General features: G+C 43.1%; 1 protein-coding gene across 11 annotated transcripts in view; it reads left to right on the forward strand.

Annotated features, from left to right (window-relative positions):
- The window catches only part of KALRN (kalirin RhoGEF kinase), a 701,923-nt gene that overhangs the window by 307,436 nt on the left and 381,124 nt on the right, over positions 1 to 13,363 (forward strand). The gene's annotated exons all lie outside the window — the stretch shown is intronic.

Genomic DNA, 13,363 nt, shown 5'->3' on the forward strand with positions numbered 1-13,363 from the left:
AGTTTCAATGCATAATACAAAAGTGAAATTGAAAAAAAATCTTCCATTTACAATAGCATTAAAAAGAGTAAAAAAATTTGGACAAATTTAACAAATTAAGTATAAAGCTTATACTCTGAAAACTATAAAACATTGCTGAAAGAAATTAAAGACCTAAGTACAGGGGAAAGCTTTTCATATTCATGGATTAGAAGACTTAATATTGTTAAGATGGCAGTACTCTCCAAACTGATCTACAAATTTAACATATCTCTGTCAGAATCCCAGTTGGCTTCTTTGTAGAAGTTTACAACCTGATTTTAAAATTTGTATGAAATATTGAGGGACCCAGAATAGACAAAGCAATCTTTAAAAAGAGCAAAGTTGAAAGACTCATATTTCCTGGTTTCAAAACTTACCACAAAGCAATAATAATCAAGACAGTATGATACTGGCACAAGTACAGACATATAGATCACTGGAATAGAATTGATTGTCCATAAATAAACCTATGTATCTATTGTCAACTGATCTGTTTTCACAAGGGTATCTATTTTCACAAGGGTACTAAGACCATTACATACAGAAAGACTAGTCTTTATAATATATGGTGCTGAGACAACTGGATAGCCACATATAAAAGAATGAAGTTGGACCCTTATATCACACTAAATTAAAAACAGATAAATTTAACTTCATCAAAGTTAAAAACTTTTGTGCTTTAGAAGATATAATAAAAAATGTGGGAGGAAGACAACCCACAGAATGGAAGCAAATATTTACAAATTATCTAATAAGAGACTTGGATCTAGAATATATAAAGAGTTCTTACAACTCAATAACAAAAGACAATCCAATTTAAAAGTGGATAAAGGATCTGAATAAGCTCTCCAAAAAAGATAAACAATGGTCAATAAATGAATGAAAAGATGCTTGAAAGTGCATGAAAAGATGTTAATCATCAGGGAAATGCACATTGAAACCACAGTGTGACACTATTTGACATCCATTAGAATAGCTACAATAAAAATGCCAGGTAATAATACATGCTGATGAGGATGCTGAGGAATTGGAACCCTCATGCACTGCTTGAGGGAGCATACTATGGAGTGGCTACCTTGGAATAGTCTGATATTTCTGCTATCAGTTAAACATTGAGTTACCCTGTGACCCAGTGATTCAACTCTTTGGTATATGCCCAAGAAAAATGAAAAAATGTGTCTATACAAAGTATCCACATATTGTACACAAATGTTTATGGCAACAATATTCATAATAACTAAAATGTAGAAATAACCTAAATGTATATCTGCTGATGAATGGATAAACAAAATGTGGTGTATCCATGTAATGGCATACTATTTGGCTATAGAGAGAAATGAAATACTGATACATGCTATAACATGGATGAACCTTGAAAGCATTTTACTAAGTGAAAAAAATCCAGTCACCAAAGACCACGTATTTACATGATTTCACTTATATAAATGTCCAGAATAGGCAAACCTATACAGACAAAAATTAGATTAGTTATTGCTTAGGGTTGGGATGGATGGAAGATAGGAGGACAAAAGCAAAAGGGGACTGGGTTTCTTTTTGGAATGAGGAAAATATTCTAAAATTGACTGTGGTGTTGGCTGTGCATGTGTGTATGCTAAACACTATTATACTAAAAACTGTTGAGTTGTGTACTTTAAATGGGTAAATTGTATGGTATGTGAATTACATCTCAATAAAACTTAAAAATATGAAGAAAAAGACAGCTAGAGAGGGAATGTTTTTAAGTGGATTCCACTAGATTGAAGATACCACCTCCTTAATGGTTAAGGGACTGACTGTGACAGAACACAGACACCAGCCCTGGTGGTGGTAGCGAGGCTGGGGCGGGAGGACCGGGTGCACCACTCAGCATTCACTCATTGATGTATTCAGCAAACCTCTGCTGCCTGTATCCTCTGTGCCCTTTGCTGAACAGCAAGATTCATAAGACACAAAGCTGTCTTCAAGATCCTTGCCGTCTAGCCATCCTCAAATTCATGTACCCAATGCAGAGAGAATTTAGCCCACTAGGATGTAAGCTCCTAAGGGCAGAGCTTTGTTTCATTCACGCCTGCATCACCAGGACCTATAACGATTGCCTGCACCTAGTAGATTTCTAATAAATGCTTGTTGAATGAGCAAGGATATTACACATGCCACAGTGTCCATCCCCAACCTGGAGCAGAGTTTGGGCAGCAAGGATGCAGAACTGGTGGGCAGGGCCTCCATTCCTGAGGGAACACCATCGGATGTGATTCTAGCAGAAGCTGAACAAGACAATGAATGAGAGCAGTCCCCAGGTGACGCACATTGAAGTCCTGTGGGAAGGAACTGTCGGACTAGATGATCTTTCAAGTTCCATGACTTTGAGCATCTTTGTTTCTGAGTTTCTAATCCTTAAAAGGGAAGTAAAACCTCTAATGTGTGTCCTCTCTGACAAGAATGAATGGGATCCAGTGTTTGCTGTTATCACTGGGATTCCTAAGGCAGACCTTCTGGGGAAACCTGCACTTGTATAATACTGCATGTACCATCAGCCAGGCGTGTTCTTGGTAAGCAAGTCGAACAGGATGCAGTGTGTGTGTCTCCACAAATAGCCTTATGGGTGGAATCTCCTTTTCTTCCAACTCAGTGGGAGGATTAGATTTTATTTTCTGATCTGCTCAGGATCCATTTATGATCCTTGTTCTTGGCAGCACTGTCAGCATTAAACTTGTCCTCAAGGGAGAACAGTGTGCTTTGAACTAGCCTGCTGGAGCTTGTGCACATGTCTGAGGCAGCAGCTCTCTACCCTGGCTACCCACTAGAATCACCTGCGGAACTTTGAAAAAGTGCCACATGTGGGCCCCACTGCTTGGGACTGTGATTTTACTGTGCTGGGGTGGAGCCCAGGAGATCCTTACGAGGTTGAGAACCAGACAGAATCACTGGTCCAGGGCAAAGAAGATAAGCCAAGGGACAATTGCCCTAGGGTCAAGCTCTAAAGCCACTGGATAATTAGCCTGTGAAAATGGCAGTGAGGACTTCCCTTCAAGGTCAGGAGTATCCAGGGAGAAAGAGTATCTGAGTTTACTCCCTATTCGTTGTTCTCCACCCCAGCCTCTCTAGGTGGCTCATTAACTTTTACACATGGGTCTCTGGTTAGCTATGTTTTGGGGATTGGCTCCTATTCCAACAAGAAACATAGGAAAGCTCCTTGGTGTAGGCAGAGGCTTTTTCAGCATCAGTCTGGTACAAAATGCTGGCTTCTCTTGCCTGCTGCCCAGTCACCTGGCTGGGTTCCCTTCTGAAAGGCTTCTCTGAGCTGACCAGCAGCACTTGACTTACCACTCAGTATTCTGACTCATGGCTGGCACTCCTCTCCTGAGTGAGGAGGTTCAGTCTCCTCCCTTGATCATGCATTGCCCCCATTCCCTAGCCCCAGATTCCCTGCCTCTTCTCCCTTACTCCTAGTTCTCTGCCCCCAGCCCTGGTACCTCTCTCCTGGCTTCAAACCACTGCTTTCTGGGGCCTTCTGTTAGCATGTTCCTTGCCCTCAGGTTGTTGACTGTGCCCTTTGGATGTGTATCTTCTGATCCTTGTAGCTCAGTTTACCCACACACTTTTATATACTCACATACAGCCAGTGTCTGCTCTCTGCCATCTGCAGCCACCAAGGAGTTAATTTGTCTGAAATTCAGCCAAAGCTGACTCATGCCTCTTCTTTGAGGTCTCCTGGAGCCAAATGAAAGGCATGAAATGGTCTATGAAACCTAGCGTGTCAGATGAGATAATGTACATGAAAAGACTTAAACCCTAAAGCACAACACCAATATGAAGTATTGATAATAATAAGCAGCAGCATTGCATATGCCATCTGGGTTCTGGGTGGTAGCCAGCAGGAGTACCAGATGAGGCACAGAGGCTGATTGAGGACAGACAGGCGAGACCTTTCCAAATCAGGACATTAGAGAACTGGGACGCCAGGATTACTAGGTAGGTGGATGGGAAGGGAGCAGCACTTTAAAGTAGGGGTCAGAGTTCACGACATAGCTAGAGTCCCAGCAATATGAAAGAACTAAAGGATTTTCATCAGCAAGTCCTTTTGGTTTTACCCTCAAAATATCTACAGAACCTGGCCACTTGTTACCACCTCCACCGCCACCACCCTGGTCCAAGTGCCATCAGCTCCTGCCTGTACTATGGTAGTAGGCCCTACCTGGTCTGCTTGCTTTCACCTTTGTTTCCTTATAGTCCATTTGCAACACAACAGCCTGCATGATCCTGCCAAAAGTAAAATACATCATATCATGTCACTCTACACTCAGAGTGCTTTAATGCCTTCCTATTCTCAGGATAAAAGCTGAGGTCCCTTATCATGGTTTATGAGGCTCTGCATGGTCTGGACCTCAGTTACCTCTCAAATCTCAACCTCTACCACCTACTCATCCACTCCAGTCACCATGGGCTTCTTGCTGTTCTTCGAACACTCCATGTCATTTCTGCCCCATGGTCTTCGCCCTTGCTGTTCCCACTGCCTGGAACCTCTTCCTACCTGAGGTGAGAGTGTTCACTCTCACTTCACTCAGGGCTAAGCTCAGGTGTGTCATCCCTGATTTCAGGGGCCAGCCTAACCTGGCTTCTCTGTCTTCAGTAGCGCTTTCCCTGCCCTATCGTGATTTATCTCTAACCCAGCTGTATTTTATATAGCACCGACATAAAAAACATAATATTAATTTATTCTTACTTCTCTACTAAATGTAAGCTCCATGAATGTACATATTTGGTCTCTCTTGTTAGGGAAGTTGCACAGAGCCTTACATTGTTGAATGAATAGCTGAATAAACAAATAGGATAAAGATTTAAGACTCTAGCAATAAGGCAAGTTATCGATTTAAGGGGCAAAGTGTTACCTTAATCCTTAGCTTTCCTGTGGTTCTGTGGAGGCGGGGACCTTTTTGTTCCCCAGGGTGGCTGGCCTTGGGTTTACAGATGGGGATTATTGCTCCAAGGAGGGAGAAGACAGAGAAGCCACTTGCCAGGTTCCTGCCCACTCTGGAGCCGAGCTGTTCTGGGAATTCCAAGGGCAAATCAAGAGCCCCAGTGGGGAGGCCTCAGAGATGTAGAAATTTGTATCAAATTCTCTCTCCAAGGGCCCTGTTTCTCTTGGACATGAGTTTTTAAATTTGGGGGAGAAACTTTTCATTGTCTCTCTTATCCCTTGAGGGATATCCTTGGCTAGCCCAGCTGCTTTTACATTTATGGCAAAGTAAAACAGCAAGGCGGGAAAGGGCATGGGCACAAGGAACTGACTGTGGCTCTAGTTCCTTCCTGGCTGTGTGGTCATAGGCAAGTTCTCTCGGCTTTTCAGAGCCTCACTACCACATCTGTAAGTGGGAATAATGGTTGTGCCTGTGCCAGGGATGTTGTAAGGATAAGATGTGACTGTGCATTTTAGGCACAGCATTTGGCATGGTTTAACACTTGGCAAATGTTCGGCTATTATTATTGTCAGGGTTGAGAGTGCTAGAAGAAATAGTTCTCCTTGTCCAGGGAAAGCTCCTCAGAGTTCCCATCTACAGAGCTTCTCAAACTTCAATGTACATATGTATCACTTGGGACAATCTTGTTAAAATGCAGCTTCACATTCAGGATGTTGGGAGGGGGCCTGAGATTCTGCATTTCTAACCAGCTCCCAGGTTGTACTGATGCCACAGAACAAGCTCTAAATAATCGGGTCCTATAAGAGAAAAAGCCAAGGGAATAAAATACTGGTGAATGCATTTTCTTCAAGTCTTACAGCTTTTGATTTCAACCATAAAGGCAGCCTGAAATGACTACTTCATAACCCAGAAGAGCTGCATTGTTCCCAGCCACTCTGTCCATTGGTACCCCTGAATCTGATTTCAGCTGCCCCCACCCCACCCTATCATATCAATCCTGCAGTGATAACTCATACAAAGATACTCACCCCCTCCAAGGAAGTTTCACTCAAAACAGAAAAAAGACAAGGAGCGGCTGGCTTTTTTTAAAACTTAAATCTGCTTCTGGGTTTCCTTGGCCCTCAGACATATGGCCAGGCACATATTTTCACGGCTGCTTAATGGTTTGTAAAGCAATTGTTTGAGAAAACATTGCTGCAGCAAGCCAGGTGAAAGGGACAGAGGGATTAATGGGCCAGCGTTATCTTTGCTGAGCACCGGGGCTGCTCCAGCTCCCTTCCTCTCTCCACCCAACAGTGACAGATGGCTTCCACATGCTGTAACCTACCGTTTGGCCAGATTTGACCAGATAGTCATCCATCAGCTGCCCCATTTGGCCCCCTAGAGGGCACCCTGTGGCTTGTAGGAGGCAGAAGTTGGAGTTTTCATTTAAAGTTCATCACATCTCAGCTATTGGCAGAAGAGTTTTAAGCATGGACAGTTCTTATTCCAGATGTTACTATCCCAGTGTCCATATGTTTCGAGGTGGGATCAGCAGGTTTACATTGTAATGTTAAACATGTTAAACTAATTAATCATAAGCTGATGGTTTAACAGCTTCAGTACCCAAAGTGAGTTTGGTACCAGCAAAGATGTGAGCAATACATATGGCACCATTAATCTGGAGAAAGGAAGTGAGGTTCAGCTTTTTCCATTGCCTTGGCACAGCCTTTTCATTTTCTTACTGATGTTGAACACTACTTACAAAGCCACTGAAAGCAGTGTGGGAAAATCTTCAAATACTTCTCCTTATGACTTTCTTTGAGTGCGACAAAACAAAAACTTCAGTGAATGCGAGTTCCAAGGCATGAGAAAAGGTAGCTATAAGCAGAACGGTCGTAGAGACTAGGAATCAAGAGGCCTGGGTCTAGTCCCGATTTGCATCTCTTTGAGTCTTTGAATACACCTCTTGACTGACTTAACACATTTTTAAGTACCTGCTAGGTGGACTCAAGAAATGTCTGGGCTTTTTTTTTTTCTGAAGTTAAAATGAGATTGCTACATGAACTTCTAAAAAATTTTAAATACTGTGTTTATATTTCTTTTCTTATAAAAGCAGTATTTGCTCACTAAAACTTGCCTATTGCACTGGTATGTAAATTGTACTTTACTTTTAAAAAAAAGTTCTACCAAAATAAAAAGAGATGGAGAAATCTGAGTAATAACAGCTTTCAAGGAATGCAACCTGACCAAATCACTAAAATTAAATATACATTGAAATAATTTTTAAACTAAAAGTATTAAAAATACTAAGTGCATTAAAATTAAATGCATTTTCACAACCCCTAGCATTATTTGCAGAGGAAACAAAAAACAAAAACTGTAAACAGCTTTTGCATCTCAATGAAAAGGAGTCTAATGGAAGCCAGAGGTTAAACATAACTTCCCTGTTAGCTCCGTCACCCATGGGCATTAGGTATTTTGATGCTTCAGGGGAATGAAAAAGCCTGTGGGATAAACTATTATGTACCTAGTCTTTATAATTTTAAGAAATTATCTTTAAATATATATATTATTTAAAAATTTTTTCTCTATATATGGAGAATTGAGATGAGAAAAAGATTCTAAAAAAGCTCCCATTACCATGTATGTCTGATACAAAATAAGCAGTCAGTAACTGAAAGTACCTGTGTGTACGTCCTTGGTATGCATGACTTTTTCAGCTGAGGACATACTATTTTTATATGTATTTTGTCCTTCATATTTTGATTTAGCATTTGGTTTTTATTTGACCCGAATGAGTTTTGCTGAGTACTTTGGCTTCTGGCGGTTGTTGCCTGGCCCCTGTCCCTGGACTTTTGGACTGGGGGAGCCCAGGTGTCCAGAGCTCATCTAGAGGACTGAACCCCTGTCAGGGGTGTGACCGCTACGGGGTTGCTGTGCCTCACCTCTTGGACCATCTGATGGATTACAGCTTCCGTTTTCATAACAATGATTTAAAAGCCACAGCCCATTAACTGGGGTGGGATGGAGAACCCCATGCCCAGGACTCATTCCCCCCAGAGGTGAGACGGCTCTCCACTGACTCCCCTCTGCCTCTCTGGAGGTGAGTATGAGAAACAGCCCCTGGACGACAAAATGAAGGGCCCCACGCCCAGCCTGGTGAGGGGACTTCTGCCGCCCTTCGCAAAATGGTCAGTAACAAGGAAAAGGATCTATTCTCTTGTATGAGGACAAGACATCCCCACTTTTGAGTGCTTTGGGCATGGCTAACACATGCCAAGGGAGCGGAGATGCCTTAAGAAGGCTATCCCAAGAGACAAAGAGTTGTATTTTTCCAATTTAAGTTATGGAAGGACACTGTGTTGGAAGGGCATGGCTCACAGAGCAAATCAGGGGCTGATTCTGAGTTCTCTGTTGGACCATTCAGTGCCCTAGACCCTCGAATTGTAGGGGAAGGGCAGCTGCCACCAGAGGGGCTGTGTTGTGCTGAGCAGTGGCCTGACAGGCAGCCAGGGCAGCTTCACCGGCTGGAGGAAAATTTCTCAGGAATAGCAGGGCACGTTGTGGTGAGCTCGCTATGAAATACAATAGTACTTTAGACTCTTGTTAGAATATTTGCCTCTAGTTGGAGTAGCTGATATGTTTCTCTTTTGTTATGCTTTTAACTAATACTTTGAGTTGGCTTGCATTTAATTTGGAGAGTTAACACCGACCTACTGGAACTGGATGAGGGAAAAGATCTGACATTCTTTGAGTTATTGGTTATATGCCAGGCAGTGGACTGGATACTTTGTGTCTCATGTAACCCACAGGAGAGAGTTTCTGATTCAGAGTGTGAACGTATGACCTCAGGAATACAAAAGTCACCTCTGTTTATAGGAGTGAAATGAATGGGATTCAAATAATATACATATTCAGAAATGATCTGTTCTTACAGTCAGGCCCTGACATAGAGCTTAGGGTTACCAAAATGCTTCAAATGATTATTTCTAGAAAAACCAGTATCTCTTTCAAAGTACACCACATAAAAACTTCATTTAAAGAAAAAAGTTATCTGGGTTTTTTAGCTGAAAGTTATTATCTATAAGCACCTTTGCATGTTTCTGTAGCCAGTCAGGGCAGCCAGGAGCCAAGCTCAAAGTGGAAGCCTTTGGCAGGGCTGGACACTTGCACCGAGATCCTGCCAAGAAGTTCTTTCAGGAGAATGACTCTGCTCCACTGATTTCAGTTTGTCACAACACGAGACAAGTCCTCAGGAGAAGGAGCCCTCCACCCTGTGACCCCCCATTAACAGATGAATGCAGGAATGAAATGAGAAAACAGATCATTCTGTAGGCAACAAAAGTAGGGGCAGGGTGTAAATGTAGAGGTTTTTTGAGTTAGTGAGATTTTGCTGGAGGTTAATTATTTTTCCCATTTGTGACCAAAATGCTGGGAGGAGAACCTTTGCAGGGAATAGGATCCGGTGAATGAAGCCACGGATAATGCTGTGGGCACCTTGCATTCTTCAGGGTAGTGTTAATATCTTGGGCTATGCAATACTTTGAATAATGATAATAATAATAACACTACATATATGTGGGGGCTTAAATTAACAAAGCAACTATAATAGGATAAACAATAAAATATAATTTTTTAAAAAAGTAAATTAACAAAACAGTTTTAAAGTGAGGGATTAAGATGATACTAAGACAGAATTATTAGCCACATTATTAATTTTTGGCCAGGTTAGTCTAGGCAGCTTGGCTCACGGGAAGGAGCTGAAGAGGACAGTGGGAGGGGAGCAGCAGGTCTGTGTCATCACTCAGCTGCAGCTGTGGCCCTCCTGTGACAGGGCAGAGAGCAGAGCCAGGATGAGGAGCCAAGGCACACGACAGACAGCTGAGGCTGGGCTATGTGTCCCTCTGCGGTATGCATCCCTCCTCTCCGTGGTCTCACTCCGTGCACCCTTCCTCTCCCCAGCCCTTTAGCACACAGGGCGGTCTCCTGAAAGCATGAGTCAGATCATGTTACTCTTTTGTTTAAAACCTCAGCCCTGGCTGGTGTGGCTCAGTGGATTGAGCTGTGGACTGCGAACCAAAGGATTGCTGGTTCAATTCCCAGTCAGGGTACATGCCTAGGTTGCGGGCCAGGTCCCCAGTAGGGGGTGTGCAAGAGGCAACCACACATTGATGTTTCTCTCTCTCTTTCTCCTTCCCTTCCACTGTCTCTAAAAATAAATAAATAAAATCCTTAAAAAAAATAAAACCTTCCCATTGCACATAGGCACTTGAAAGTTTTGAGTTACTCTTGTTTCTTCAGTTTACACCCCACTTCCTCTAAAGAAGAGGGTTTTGGGAGGGGAATATATTATGTCCTCATTCCCCCCCTGGCACTGAAGAGAAGAAAAAAGAAAACCGTGACCTCCTAAATTTTCTCTACATTCAAGCTGGTGCCCTCTGTAAACAGAGATGGATCTAGAGGCCTGGGTTATGTGGAGGTAACACTACTTTCTCGGAAATGTAATGTCTGAGATCATTTAGCTAAACTACCTCACTTTACAGATGAGGAAACTGAGGCACAGAGGAAGCAAGTGACATCTTAAGTGAGAGCCCAGGGTGAACAAGAACTCATGTCTCCTGACTCCTGTTTTTGGTGCTCTCGACTCATGGACAGCTCTGCAGGACAAGGGCATTAAACCTGGCAGACAAGAGTGGCGGGGCCAGGCACATGGGATGGGGTGGAGGAGGTACCTGGTAGGAAATGGGAAGGCTGTGAAGAGTCAGAATATCCATTACCATTGGCTACGTCCCCAGGACAGATGTTGCCCCCAAATGCTCCTTAATGGAGGCATAAACGGTGACACAGACCACATGGATGGATTGACCAAAGGCCATGACATGTCATTTGTGCCTAAGGACTAAGCACCTTTTTTTACCCAGCCTCTTAACCCAGCTCTTTAAGCATGTTCTTTCCTTTTAAGTCATTTGAGACCTTCTCTGCTCTTCCTTTTTTCATTTGGTTTGTGGCTGCAGTTTAGAATCTATCTGCCCACTTGTCTCAGGTTCTAGGCTGAAGGAAAATGGAGATGATGATGATGAACTTGGGTAATGTCACTTGCTGGCAGTGTTTTGCTATTCTGAAAAGGACCTTAGGGGGAAAAAGTTAGCAAATTCATGAGTCAACATCATATTTATCCCTCTGTTATGAGGAATACTGCCTCCACTACTTTTGTGAAGCATAATCATTTGTTAGTCTCAGTAAGACATTTTCCTGCCCACTGATAAGGAAACAAAAAAGGCATTTGCTGTGCTAGTCTCTAGAATGAAATGTAAGCTGTGGTCCTTTGTTTGTTTGTTTGCTCTTAGCTCTCATTTGTGATCACAAGCTGTAGGGTTCCGGGGCCTTGGAGGACCACCAGCCTCACCGCCACCTCCTGTGTGGGAGGCCCCTGCCCAATGTCCCGGCCAGTGGTTCAGACCCTTCCCTCCGCACCCCCACAGAGAGCGGCCTCTGCCTCTGTCAAAACACTTACTTCATTTTGCTTTAAATTACATTTACTCGAGGACTTTTCTTAAGTCTCAGCTGTGATCCCCTGAGGGTAGGAATCCTGTCTCCTTCCTCTTTGATCTCCTACAGCTCCCAACACAGAGCCTGGCTCACTCTCCATAAATATTTGAATGAGTGACAAGGTGTTAACAGCCTCAAGAAGGCAACCACAGTTAGACATTCCTAATAAGCTGGAAACTTCTTCCTGAAAGTGAGGAGAAATATGCCTCACTATGTTCGCTGTGGGGGAGAATGAAAACAGGCAGTAATGGCAGAGGGCCAGGTGTCCACGAGATGTACATGGAGGGTCCTGGAGACGGGCTAGTGCCCTTCTCTTAATGGTTTTCTCGCTTCCCATTTGGCTGAAGGTCTTTCCCAGGACAGAAAAACTCAACAGCCCTAGACAGATCTGGATAAATGCATGTGAAGGGGAGAGTTCCAAGATTCAAACCCGGCTTGGAAGGACAGCTGTATCCGACACTGTCCATGCCCCACCCATACCCACTTTGCCTGCCCTGAGGGTCCTCTGCAGACAGTTCCTCCACATACTGACAGCTTCCTGTATTTCTCTGCCCATGGTCACTCTGATCTGGAGAGTGTGCTTGGCCTGTGTTCAGGTCAGGTTGGAAATGCCAGGGAGTTAATTGAGTCTAGACCTTCAACATTTAGCAATGGCACTTGGTGCGTAAATACTCCAGAAATCTCACCTGCCAGTTGGACAGCTCAAAAGTGTGTTCTGCACAGTGCTTTAAAGAGTTTCAGGAGGGATGGCTCCCAGTTGCTCAAAGCAGCAGCCCACTCATGAACACACATCCCATATTCATTTTTCTCCCTGCCCTCTTTGAATCCTCACTCCTTCGCTGTTTTTCCTGGGATCACACTCAAATACACCATCTACCCCAAATTCTTGTCTCAGGGTCTGCTTTGGGGGACCCCAAACTAAGACAAAGACACAAGCAGGAAATTTGGGGAAATACATATTATTCCCTTAGAAGAGAGAACTTTTAAAATCAGTACATGCCTTTTTTCCTTTTCTTTCCCTCTAAGTGCAGAGTTGGTTTTTCTGTCAGTTCTATAAATACAGTTTAATTTTAAGTAGAATCTGTGTCCAAACTCAGATAACAGGGCTGATAATGGTTCCCAAATCTCTGAAGGATCGCTATTTCAAATAATAAGTCTCATTAATGTTCTAGTCTATTAAAGGAAGTGTACTATGTCAGAAAGATCCCAGGCCAGACTAAAGAAAAAGCTTATGCATGGGGGTCATTAGACATCAAGATGGATTTGTATTCAAGCATCTCACTGAACCTGTTAAAGTTCCACAGAGACCTTTTAAATGAAGAGAGACCTTAACCACCTGGCTCAGGTTTAGGACGGAGTGCTTAGGGGAAAGCTAAGATGAATGGGGACCATGAGGGAAGAAAGAAAGAGGAATAAAGAACCTTCATTAAATTTACCCAGTATTAATGAGCCACTCCTCAGCTGATGGAAACAAGAGAAAATGCAGTTGTTGAAGAATATTTATTATCATTTGAGAGGATTTGTAACAAAAAACAAACCTGTACAAGCTGCCTGTCACCCACATCCTTCTTTAGACAGTCATTAAGAGTCAGAGAAGCTTTCTGTGAGTGCCACAATATTCCTTGATTGTTTTGACACCTCAGACAATTAATAGGAGGTAGCTGTTAAAAATAACCATGCTCACTAGTTTTATGTTCATGGGGACTTTCTTTGGTCTTGTTCCTTCCTGGAGAGGTTTCTGCTAGCCCAGTAGGAAACAGTGTCCATGGTGGTCATGAATTTTAACTGGCAGTCAGTGATGGGAATGAGTGTGAACAAGACACAGGATGAAAAGAGTCACCAGGGCCAGGAAAACCCCACAGATGCCTTTTGGGATGAGGTGGGGATTTGGT

Source organism: Phyllostomus discolor, chromosome 2 (genome assembly GCF_004126475.2).
Source record: "Phyllostomus discolor isolate MPI-MPIP mPhyDis1 chromosome 2, mPhyDis1.pri.v3, whole genome shotgun sequence".
Taxonomy (NCBI): Eukaryota; Metazoa; Chordata; class Mammalia; order Chiroptera; family Phyllostomidae; genus Phyllostomus; species Phyllostomus discolor.